This window comes from Octopus bimaculoides, chromosome 11, assembly GCF_046866305.1.
Source record: "Octopus bimaculoides isolate indiv1 chromosome 11, ASM4686630v1, whole genome shotgun sequence".
In the NCBI taxonomy this organism is placed as follows: Eukaryota; Metazoa; Mollusca; class Cephalopoda; order Octopoda; family Octopodidae; genus Octopus; species Octopus bimaculoides.
The window spans coordinates 14,004,136-14,017,018 of record NC_142938.1 but is presented as its reverse complement, the minus strand read 5'-3'; the positions used below and the strand labels follow the sequence as shown (position 1 = coordinate 14,017,018).

The 12,883-nt window shown below is 34.5% G+C and overlaps 1 protein-coding gene and 1 long non-coding RNA gene across 6 annotated transcripts in view; one reads left to right on the top strand and one right to left on the bottom strand.

Annotated features, from left to right (window-relative positions):
* Positions 1-1,704, bottom strand: part of LOC149133186 (uncharacterized) — a 15,180-nt gene extending 13,476 nt beyond the window's left edge. For all 4 annotated transcript variants that reach the window (XR_016243594.1, XM_089359503.1, XM_089359502.1 and 1 more), the window contains exon 1: positions 1,315-1,704. The gene's annotated coding sequence lies outside the window, so the exon portion shown is untranslated. The remainder of the gene's footprint in view (positions 1-1,314) is intronic.
* Positions 1,705-6,074: 4,370 nt separating this feature from the next.
* Positions 6,075-11,680, top strand: LOC128249028 (uncharacterized). 2 transcript variants are annotated; one of them, XR_016243762.1, is made up of 3 exons: positions 6,075-7,332; positions 9,642-9,704; positions 11,406-11,680. It is a non-coding gene; the product is annotated as an uncharacterized LOC128249028 (long non-coding RNA). The 2 variants fall into 2 exon arrangements; XR_008265126.2 differs by lacking the exon at positions 6,075-7,332 and adding an exon at positions 7,905-8,873.
* Positions 11,681-12,883: the final 1,203 nt, after the last annotated feature.

The following is a 12,883-nucleotide window of genomic DNA, read 5'->3' as shown; positions in this document are numbered from 1 at the left end:
CTACTGGGAAAGGCTGAAATAGCTAAGACTCTACTCCCTGGAGAGAAGGCGGGAGAGGTATGCAGTAATATACATCTGGAAGATACTGGAAGGAATTGTGCCAAATTTTGGCATTGAAAGCTACACCAATGCCAGAACGGGACGACACGGCATAGTGCCAAAGATCCGAGCAATGCCATCGCGCTTCAGGACCAGTTACTGCAACAGCTTGGGATTCAGGGGCCCACAGCTTTTTAATATTCTCCCAAAGAGCCTGAGGAATCTGCACAAAGTAGATGTAGGAGTTTTTAAATCAAAGCTGGACCTCTTCCTATCGAGAGTCCCAGATAAACCTACCTCGCGGCAGGAGGTGCAAATGAGGGTTGCTAAATCAAACTCCAGTCTTCACCAAGTGCCACATATTGTAAGAGGCTCCCTGTAATAACAGTGTAGCAACACGGTGGTGCATCAGTATGGCCGCAGCCCTAAGCTGAAACTTTAAAAATATATATATATATATATATATATATATATATATATATATATATATATATATATATATATATATATATATATATATATATATATATATATATATATGTGTGTATATATATATATATATGTATATATATATATATATATATATATATATATATGTATATATATATATATATATATATATATATATATATATATATATATATATATATATATATATATATATATATATGTGTATATATATATATATATATATATATATATATATATATTGTTGCATTTGGGGATGGTCATGTTGCCCAAATAGGCTACTTTTTCCTCCTTTTGAAGGCTATTGCTTATGGCAATATGTTTTTTGTGGGGCGGCAAACTGAAGCGCACACACTCTAACTACGCCAGTACATAGATGTATACAAGTGTATGCATAATGTCTGCTTGTGTGTGTGTGTGTGTATGCTTGTGTGCGTGTATGTGTGTGTGTGTGTATGTGCGTGCGTGCGTGTGTGTGTGTGTGCGCGAGCTCGCTCCCATTTGTATGTGTGTGTGTGCGCATGTGTATAACTGCGTGCAATAAGAACTGATACATTCAAACAGAAATTCCCAGCGCCATTGTTGTTCGACAATCTCAATCGTGCCTTTCATATCATAGGGAAACGATGGAAAGAACGCCAGATAGTGTATAAGGAGTAATGGACTAAAGTCCTTTGAAATTGAAGCTACAACATGACTGAAGACTAATGCCTGAAACCATTCAAAGATAAAAATTGTAAAATACAACTCTTTCGAAGGGTTGTGCTGTATTTTTTAGCCAGAAGACCGAAATATTCTGCATTTTACCTGTAATTTCTCTCTTCTATCTTCAACTTTTAATTGAAGCTAGCAATATCGTTTCGTGATGGAATAAATGTCACGCATTTCACATTTCCTTTGAACTGTTTACTGTATGTTTTTCATATCTGTGTTACCGAAGCCCCGATACTTTGTTAACGCCTTTTAATTTTCTTTTGCATTCTGAGTTCGAAACCTGCTCTATTTATTATTATTTATGTTTCCATATTTCGTGGTTTGATGAAGTAGCCGTCAGTGAAATATTAAGCTCTGTAAATATATCGAAAGCTTTTATCTTGCATATATAATTAGTTCTCTCAAAACATTTCTTTATCTATCCAACGATATGACTTCTTTCAAGAGAAAGTCTTGAAGTCTTTAATGAGCTAACACGGGATACTTTATTAATTCTGCAAAGAAGGGCTTTGGGGAGCATTTATTAAACCAGTGAAGGTGCAATCAGGAAGCCAAAGTAAACACATACCAATCACCCGATGGCTCAAATATTAAGAACGAATACATATCTATATATGAAACAAGAACAGTAATAGCAATAATAGTTATTGTATTATAGATTTTAATATTATATTTAACACAATAATTTAATGAAAGAGTGCTAAATTCTCGACATTACGTAAAATTTGAAATAAAAATTCTTTTATGACGTCATTTCAATCATGATATTCCTCCCGTCGAGAAAATTGAAGGGAGATAACAAATTTGATATTCTATGCAAAAAAAAAAAATTTCTTGAAAATCAAATCTGGAGGCACCAGCTTTGAGGTGGACGAAAGTATGTATGGTCTTGTAGATAAGAAAGCTGCTAATAATCACGTGTTTCCAGATTTGATCTTACTGCTAAAGAGTCGATCGTTACTGCTTCACAATAAAATTGAATAAAGCCGTTTGAATGAAATTTAGTTGACGCGATTTATGCGGATGCCTTGTTAAATTAACTGAACCCGTTTTGGGGAGGTTGGCTTAACCTATTGTCCGATTTAACATTACGTGGCCTTTGTGTACCTTCGGAAGAGTCTAGAATGATGCAAATATTTTGGTCCAGGACTCCGGCCTAATGAATAGCTCCATGTAGTTTTACTTATAACAGCAACTAATAAAGACAGTCTCTGGCTCACTAGTCGGTAGTTGTATCAAAGAACCTCCTCCCACAACATTAGAATCATGGGTATGCAAATAACACGTCAAAATTGCTTTGCAGCATTTAGATATAATCGTCAAACTCGGCTGAAGTTGATTTTTTCCCCCTTTTCATTCATCCAAAGTACGTTTAAAATATGGCGTCTGTCAAATGCTAGGGTCGATAAAATCGGTTATATCTTTACCCAAAATTTGTCGGCAATGTTAGTGGTAAATAACAGAATCGGTGGAGCATCGGTTAATATAAATACAAACTGTGTTCTGAGTATAAGTACTACCCGTATTGATTTTGATATTTAAACAACACAAAGAGAAATGTGTATGAGGTGCATTCAGAAAGTATTCTGAAAATATTTCCTCGTCAAAACTAATGCTGTGTGGGCGTAATTCTTTGAGTGGGAGATGACACCACCCTTCCTGCGTATGTGAGAAAGATTTTGCGCCGGCAGGCTGCGTCAGTTCCCGGCTGTTACGTTCAGTGTATAGATGTGTAGTGCGCGTTCGTCGGATTTTCGTTTTCACTGAACGCATGGTGTAAGGATATTGCACCAAGTTTTGTTAAAAGTTTGTTAACACTCAAGTTCAAACCGTCCTGAAGATTCAGCAAGCCTGTGATGATGATGTCATGAACAAAACTCTGATCAAGGAATGGTACAACCGCTTCGAACATGGCCGCGCCTCAGTGGCGGGAGAGGCACGCTCAGGCAGGCTATCCACAAGCCGAAACGAGGAGTCGATTGAGAAGGTTCGGCGAAAAGACATGGAAGGCTGTCGTGTAATAATCTAGGAAATTGCTCATGAAGTGGGAATAAGAGCAGAATCAGTGCATTCCATTTTACAGAAGCACTTGCGCATGCGAGAGTGTCGGTGAAATTTGTCCCCAAGGTGCTGGAGTGGCAGCAGAGGCAACTTTGCATCGAAATCGTTCAGAGCATGTTAGACTGTGCCAACTACAACTTAGACTACATGAAAACCGTCATAATTGGGTTTATGGTCGGAAGCATCTCTTTTCACCAAGGCCCCCAAAAGTTTGCAGCAATGTGAAGGTCTGTTAACCTGTTTCTTTCACTCCCGTGGTATTGTGCATCATGAATACACACTACAATGCCAAAATAATTAATAAAGAATACTACCTGGACGTTATACATAATCTTCGTTATACTGTGTCTCGAAACCGGTCGGACATACGAGCGGCAAAGAATTGGAAACTTCACCACGACAATGCGCCCACTCAATCCGCTCACGCAATCCAAGCTTCCCTTGGAAGGCGTTCCAGAGGTGTTAACCAGCAGTGGCAGAACCGCTGGGAGAAGTGCGTGAACTTCGAGGAGGAGTATTTTGAAGGTGATAAAAATGAAATTTGTGAAAGGTACAAAATTGTTTTTTTTTAATGCCCCAAAATCGGATATCTTTTGAACGCATATCGTATATGTGAATGTAGACCATACCTATTGACATGGCGGTTATGATAACTACAGTTCAATGACATTAATTTCAAGACCGCAAAAGGTTGTCGGTAGGTTAATGATCGGAGAATACTTAATTCTATGAACGCTTATTGAATGACATATCTGTATCAATTGTCACGTGTTGTAAACATCCGGTTACACAAGAGAGATAAAATTATTCCGATCGATTTTGAATGCAAAATTATTATGCAAGTAACGTTCCTTTCGTGGAATTCAGTATCGATGCTTATTTTTGCATTTTCCCCCAATTTTCCTATTATGATATTTTACATACAAACAAAAATACATGCACGCATAGAAATATATGCATACACATGTACATGTATATGTATATATCTATATATGCATGCGTGTGCACATACAGATGCATGCATATACATATGTATGTAAATATATATATATATATACATATATACATATGTATGTAAATATAAATATATATATATATATATATATATATATACCTACATATGTATGTAAATATGTAAATATATATATACCTACATATGTATGTAAATATATATATATATATACCTACATATGTATGTAAATATATATATATATATATATATATATATATATATATATATATACATACATACACACATATGTATGTAAATATATATCTATATATATATATATATAGTATAAACTCTTATTTAAACCGCCTACCTGTCATTTCCAGCAAGTAGACATACTCAGTATTTTCTTTGATGTATATAGATTTTAATCCTTCAGCTATTTAATGCTTTTTTGGGCCTGCAATCGCGTACATTATTAATTCTGTTATTATCAATTTACCTATATTACCCTAGATAATAATAGAGTTAATAATATCTTCACAAATATTCACTCTCGAATTATTTGCTCCTTATTGGAATTCTTTTCACACTGAGAATGCTCTGATTTGCCGCAAAACACATCAGTGCATTGCAGACTTCAACGTGACGGGTTGGAGGATTTTTTTGATCGTGGTAACATGTGCTGAGGAAGGTAAGGCTATAATTCCAGTCCAGAAACCGATCCACGTGAGTCCAAATACTAGAGAATATATAGCTGGATGCTATATAGGTATGTTGAATCATTTTCTTGACCCATTTGATCGCATACGTTTGACGTCTGTAGTTAATATTAGTGTTATTTTTTCGGCGGTTTAAATAAAAGTTTTGACTGTTTTTTCCAGCAGGAAGACATTTTCAGTATGTCCTTTGATTAATATAAATTTTTATCCTTCAGCTATTTAATACTTTCTGGGGGCTGCAATCGCCTATATTATTAATTCTGTTATTATCAATTTACTTATTTTACCCTAGATAATATCTTCGCAAATATTCGCTCCTTATTACACACAATATATATATTCTCTTCACTCGTTTATTACTCTTATTTTAATATTTTAAGGCCTGTCCATTGTCCGGAAATCTTTCGTCACACGAATTTATATATATATATATATATATATATATATATATATATATATATATATATATATATATATATATATATATATATATATATATATATATATATATATATATATATATATATATATATATATATATATATATATATATATATATATATATATATAGATAGATAGATAGATAGATAGATAGATAGATAGATAGATAGATAGATAGATAGATAAATGGTACAACTATTTACGAACCCGACAAAATGCTTAGTGGTATTTCGTTGGTCTGTACGATATAAATTCAAATTCTGTTGAGATCGAACTTGTCTTTCATCCCTTTTGAGGGTCGATAACATAAGTACGAGTTGTGCACTGGCTTGATGTAATCGACTTTTCCCCTCCTCCGATAGTACTGGCCTTTTGCTAATCTAAAACCAATATATATATATAATACGATGTCCCCAATATATATTTGTATATAGGCGTATTCAACTTTCAATTATTCTGCTTCATATATTCAACAGCATTTCGCTATTACCTTTTGTATCCAACTTATTGTGATGCATGATGCATTCAGCTGTAGCCTATCTGCTTAAGAAACTGCGCACGTGTATTTCTTGTTTTGAGCAGAACAAAGAACAGTGATTATTTGAAATTACAGACTGAATATGCAGCAAGCCCAGGTGGCTCCTCATGTCTATACAAGAAATATTGTTCATAGGGAATTTTTGCTGCAAATAAGAATAATAATGTTTATTATGTACATATGTAGCTTTGCATGGAATGAGTCGAATATGTTCAAAATGTGTAACTTTTTGCATAAACTAAATCTGCTGTCCCTTGAAAACATTTAGAAAATGTATGTAACGTGTTTGTAAGATCATATACTTATGTGTAAATATGCATATATTTTGGTAAATTTTGAATACGAAGAGTATTTATTATAGAAAATAATAAATAATTTGTAAACCTAGTACTTATTCTAGTAAGAATAAGTACTAGGCGTACAAGAATAAGTACTAGGCTTACAAAGAACTAGGCTTACAAAGAATTAGGCTTACAAAAAACTAGGCTTACAAAGTACTAGGCTTACAACGAAAATAAGATAATATAGAATAACAAGTGAATCATTTGTACATGTTCAAAGTAACCAAACTTGTATGATATTTGTGGAATTCTTTTCTTTTCTTTTATTTGTTTCAGTCATTTGAGTGCGGCCATGCTGGAGCACCGCCTTTAGTCGAGCAAATCGACCCCAGGACTTATTCTTTGTAAGCCTAGTACTTATTATATCGGTCTCGCTAAGTAACGGGGGCGTAAACACATCAGCATCGGTTGTCAAGCGATGTTTGAGGGGGACACAGACATACAAACATATATATATACAACAGACTTCTTCCAGTTTCCATCTACCAAATACACTCACAAGGCTTTGGTCGGCCCGAGGCTATAGTAGAAGGTGCACAAGGTGCCACACAGTGGGTCTGAACCCGGAACCATGTGGTTGGCAATTTTTAAAATTTATTTTTATATATTGTTATTCTGACATTTTTATTTACAACGCCAAACTCTCAGCATCTTTCATCACGTATATTTTTCAACAATACTTCCAATTGGAATAATTAATTAATTCATGCATACAAACCAAATTGTAATTATCTCATGGTTTACTAAAACAACCGTCATTATTAATGACCGCTCAGATTCTCTTGTGCTTTAAATAATTTAAATACACCATGATGGAGTGACTGTGTCTTTAGTTGCTGATGACGGGAGAACCTTACAAAGATATCTGGAAGGTGACGAATGTCGGGAAAGCGAAAAATGTAAGACGAGATGAGAAAGGCATAGCAAAGTAAAAGCAGGAAGCTTGTGATCGTGTGACAGCTAGGAGAAAGAAGAAAATAGAGGAGGTGGAAGAAAGCAAAAGAAGGAGGGAGAAAAAAGTGTTCGTGTGTATGCGTGTGTACTGTCACCCACACACACGTACGTATATACATATATATATCTACGGTTATTATTTTAAAAATATACATGTTTATTATAGACTTCCGGTAACGTATACGAAATGATATACAGTAACCGCGCAATGATATACAGGGTATCCACAAAGTCTGGGTACATAGGGATTAACACATACTTTATAAAATTATTATTTTTTATATTTAATTGTTTATGTTATGATTTTATTTACTTCATGTACCCACATGAGGATTAACACATGCTTTAAGAAATTATTATTTCTTATATCTAATTGTTCATGTTATGATTTTATTTACTCCATGTACCCAGACCTTGTGGACACCCTGTAGCTAACTGCTGTAAACCTACACATGTATGCCCCAACGAATTTCTTTCCTCATAACTGCCAGGAAAAGGAATATTCCTTAATGAAATTTTCTACAAAAATACTTCAGGTGATGTAGATTCCAATTATATCTGAATTTATTATGAAATATAATTTTTCCAAGAAATAGGTGACATGTGCCATTAATCTATGTGTGTTATTCCATTAATTCATATCTTCATATTAAATTGTGACTTAATAATATTCTATACATTCTGAAATTTATTTGTCGAAATTTTCGTTTAAATATATTCATTATTCCGAAAGTTATGAGGAAACAAATCCGACTCACGTGAATTTTATAAAAATACTCTCTATACACTCCCCAAAAATCTTTTCTTTTACAACAAATTCTGTTATAATTGGGATCTACACTATCTGAAGCATATTTGTAGAAAAATTCATTAATTTTTTTTCCTGGAAGTTAAGACAAAACAAGGTTGGTGGGGCACATACGTGTATATATGCCTATTCTTTAACCTAAGTAAATAGTATGATTACGTTGCCCACATTTTAAGAAATACAACTTGGATGAAGGTGAAATTAAGCCACCAGACACATAGAAACCATTACCTTATTCTTTCATTTTTTTTACTTGTTTCAGTAATTTGACTACGGCCATGCTGGAGTACCACATTTAGTCGGACAAATCGACCCGAGGAATTATTCTTTGTAAGCCTAGTACTTATTCTATCGGACACTTTTGCCGAACCGCTAAGGTGGGGAGACGTAAACACACCAACATCGGTTGTCAAGTGATGGTGTGGGGACGAACGCAGACACACAAATGTGTGTGTATGTGTGTGTGTGTTTGTATGTGTTGAGTATATATTTACAACGGGCTTCTTTCAGTTTCCGTCTGCCAAATCCACTCAGAAGGGTTAGGTCGGCCCGTGGCTATAGTAGAAGACACTCGCCCAAGGTCCACGCAGTGGGACTGAACGCGGGACTATGTGGTTGGGAACAAGCTTCTTACCACACAGCCACTCCTGAACCTATCTTGTTTAAGTCATTTTGACGTTTATTGTAACGTTGGTTATCTCCCTTGTATTTTTCTTCATGTTTTCTTATGACCGTCGCTTGTTCAAAGACCATTTGCTTAAAAAACAACTGACAAACGATTTTGTCCTCAGGTTGAAAAATGGCGGAATAAGTTAATGTTTCAACCAAGAAACCCTGGGTATGTGTATTTCATAAGACTTATGTTCTTTTTTTTTTTTTTTTCATAACATTATCTTTCCTCTCTTAGCTGATGGAGTGCTATCCTATTTGCTGAAGTTTTACCACAAAATATTCAAGTCTCTCTCTCTCTCTCTCTCTCTCTCTCTCTCTCTCTCTCTCTCTCTCTCTCTCTCTCTCTCTCTCTCTCTCTCTCTCTTTCTCTATCTATTTATCTATCTATCTACCTATCTATCTATCTATCTATCGCTGCTTCAATTTATTTGTACACACACACACAAGCACACCTATGCATATATATATATATATATATATATATATATATATATATATATATATATATATATATATACACACACACACACTCAAACACAAACACACACAACCTCAGAAATGTATACTCATATGCACACACCAACACATTGATATTTTATTCACATACACCGTACATTTTTTCTCTCTGCATCTTTCATAGTGTTACTACAGTTAAACACGCACATAAACACGCAAGCACACATACATCCACACGCGCAAGGATACGTAATGTTGTAGTGCTAAAAGTTAGCACTTACAACTATCACGTTTCCTTTCAAATCTTGTTTGTGAAACTATAGTTTCATTACAAAGAATGACATTACACTCTGTAATATCTGTTTATATAGTGTTTCGAAGCCTGCCGAAAATTATCTTCCTTTATAACTGTTATATATTTTCTAGCAATCATTCTTCGGAATATAATCTTTTATCTCATATCTTTTACTTCTTTCAGTCACTGGACTCTGGCCATGCTGTGGCACCGCTTGGAGGGTTTCATTCGAACGAATTGATTCATGTATGTATATTTTGTCTGGTACTTATTCTATCGGTCTCTGTTGCTGTACCGTTTTCAGAGACGTAAGCAAAACAAAAACGGTTTTGAAACGCCTGTGGGGGGACTATTACTCACACAAACACACACACGATCGTAAGTTTTCTTCTTCCATCCTTCTCTAATTCCCTTTTTGTCCCCCTCCCTCCTTCACCGTTTTCTATATGTGTGTGTCTCTCTCCTCCTCTTTCTCTCTCTCTCGTTGCTCACATGTGACCATCGTCCATCTTTCTTTTTCTCACCTGACCATCTTTCTGTTCTTGCATGGATGTTGAAAAAAGACTTGGATATTTTTTCCCTTCTATCTTTTCTCTTTTCAAAAAAAAAAAAAATGTTTCTCACAGCGTTCACTATTTTCCTCTCGTTCTGGTCTGATGACCCTCCATGCTTGCTTTCGTTCAGTTTCCTTGTATGTTTACACTGTCACGTTTTTATTCCCAACTTTGACCCTCCATAAATCCTAAATTTTATTCTAGAATTTATGGGAACAAGTGTCTTTGAAGACTCATATTGTCGTTGAATGCTCGAAATGAAGAGTAGATAGACAATTCTATGACATTCAGTTCTTTTAACACCCGGCGCTAAAAAGGAGTCGTCCGCCCACCGCGGTAGGGCAGCAAATCGGCGAACAAGTATGTCACATACTGCCTTGCGTATGTGTGGTCCATAAGTTTTACATTATTATCACTCCTTTTAATTCATAATTGAATACATACATACTACATATATACATACATGTATACATACATGTATATATATATTTATATATGTATATATATATATATATGTATATGCGAGTAAAAATAAATACAAAAAAGGTGGTTTTTTTGTATGATTGTGTATAGAGGAATATATTATTTTGTTTAAAAGAGTTCCAACACTGTCTGTTTTTTATGTTTTATTTATATTCCTGCAGAACCAATGTGAGGTATAGAATATGGAATATACAATATAAAATATAATATACAATATATAATATAAAATAAAATAAAATAAAAATGGATGGCACCATGAAAGAAAGTATTGAATGTAGATGAAATATTGAGTGTTCAATATAAAAGATCAAATATATAAATATATAAATACAAATATATAAAGGCGACTCGAGTTTCAGGGCTATTTCCCTTCGTCATGGCCGGTATGACAGACTTTATGTGTATATATATTTATATAAATGAGTTTGGGTGGGGTATATTATCCGGGCGGACATCGTTTTAGTTCTCGGTTAAGTTCCAGTTAATGGCCAACCACTACGACCATCATTTAATGTCTGTGACTACAATTTGTTGCTAGTCCATGAATTCTCCTGATGGGTAACTCTGTGTACGCTTCGTTAGACGGTAAAAATTGTCTATATGTATGTATGTGTGTGTGTGTGTGTGTGTGTGTGTGTGTGTGTGTGTGTGTGTGTGTGTGTGTGTGTGTGTGTGTATATATGAAGCATTTCATATTCACGCCCATGGAAAATCATCTCCATTTTGTTACCTTTCTGTGATATGATAGTACATTTAAATTTACAACAGGCTGCATTTCTGGCACGACAGGTATTAATCACCTTTAATCTCTTCTGTTACAAAGATTATTGTCCTAAGTCCCAAAATATCTCCTTCATCGACCTACACTAATTGTATAATTAAGACTCTTTTACTCTTTTACTTGTTTTAGGCATTTGACTGCGGCCATGCTGTGTGAGTTACATGTAACTTGCTTAGCCTATGGAATGGCTATTTCTCGACGCATTCTTCAAATGATTTGAATTTTCTGTGACTGTTTACATTATTGTCATAATCTTGTCGCCTGAAGGAAAGGAGAATTCGTTGAAAATCCCAGTAGATTTGTAGAAGGCAGCATCCGCATACTCCGTTGGTCTGATCGTGTGCGCGTGTATAATACATATTTTATACATAGATATAACAATAACAATATGTTGACCTATGTATATATATATATATATATATATATATATATGTGTGTGTAAATGTATGTATATATATATATATATATATATGTAAATGTAAATATAAGAAGAAAATGTTTCGTAAATTAATAAATGATTGTGTAATAAATAAATAAATAAATAACTAGAAATATTCGTGTTGTGTTAAGCGTTTTTGAAAGCCATGTGTTTCAAAGTAATCTTTATAGAGGTAGTTGCTTTTAGCGGTGTTGGCTATTTCAGGTTTATTTTTAGAATTAAAATTTTTATAAAGTATTCTTCTTTTGTCATTCGCAGTTGATCATTTTTTCCCCTTTATTTCTAACCCCCACCCCCAAAAGAGTTAGAAATGAGATTATTCTGTATTTTCCATCTTTACAAATAGCCTGATTAGTGTTTCTAAACTGTGTTCTACCTATGGTCTCCTTTGATTTCAAATTTTACTCGGATGGACCCGATGTTTAAAAAGGCCTATTATGTTTTTACAATTAAATATTATTAGGAATTTTATTTACTCTTTAACTTGTTTGTCATTTGACTGCGGCCATGTTGGAGCACCACCTTTAGTCGAATAACTCGACCCCAGGACTTAGTCTTTGTAAGCCTATTACTTATTCTATCGGTATCTTTTGCCGAACCGTAAAGACACTAACAATGGTTTTCAAGCGATGGTTGGGGGACAAACACTAACACAAACAACAAACGCATACATACAATTATATACATATATACGACAGGCTTCTTTCAGTTTCCATCTACCAAATCTACTCACATAGCTTTAGTCGGCCCGTGGCTATTGTAGAAGACACTTTCCCAAGTTGCAACGCAGTGGGACTAAACCCGAAACTATGTGGTTGGGAAGCAAGCTACTTACCACACAGCCACTCCTGTACCTATAAGAAAATTCAAGAAAATTGTTAAGATATTTTATACATTATAGAAATATAACCAATTTATTAATCATAAACGTTAACAACAAAATCTTATATGGAGCCCCAACAATAAAATCTTATATGGAGTCATGTGGACCCTCAAGGGCCATAGGAGCCCCGTTTGAGAAACACTGGTTGGGATGGTCACTATGTAGAAAATTTCATATATATTGTATGAACATACACACACAAATACTTGACAAATCAGACTTTGTTCTATCTATTTGGAATAGATAGAATACACATGCAAATATATACACGTACAAACACTCGTG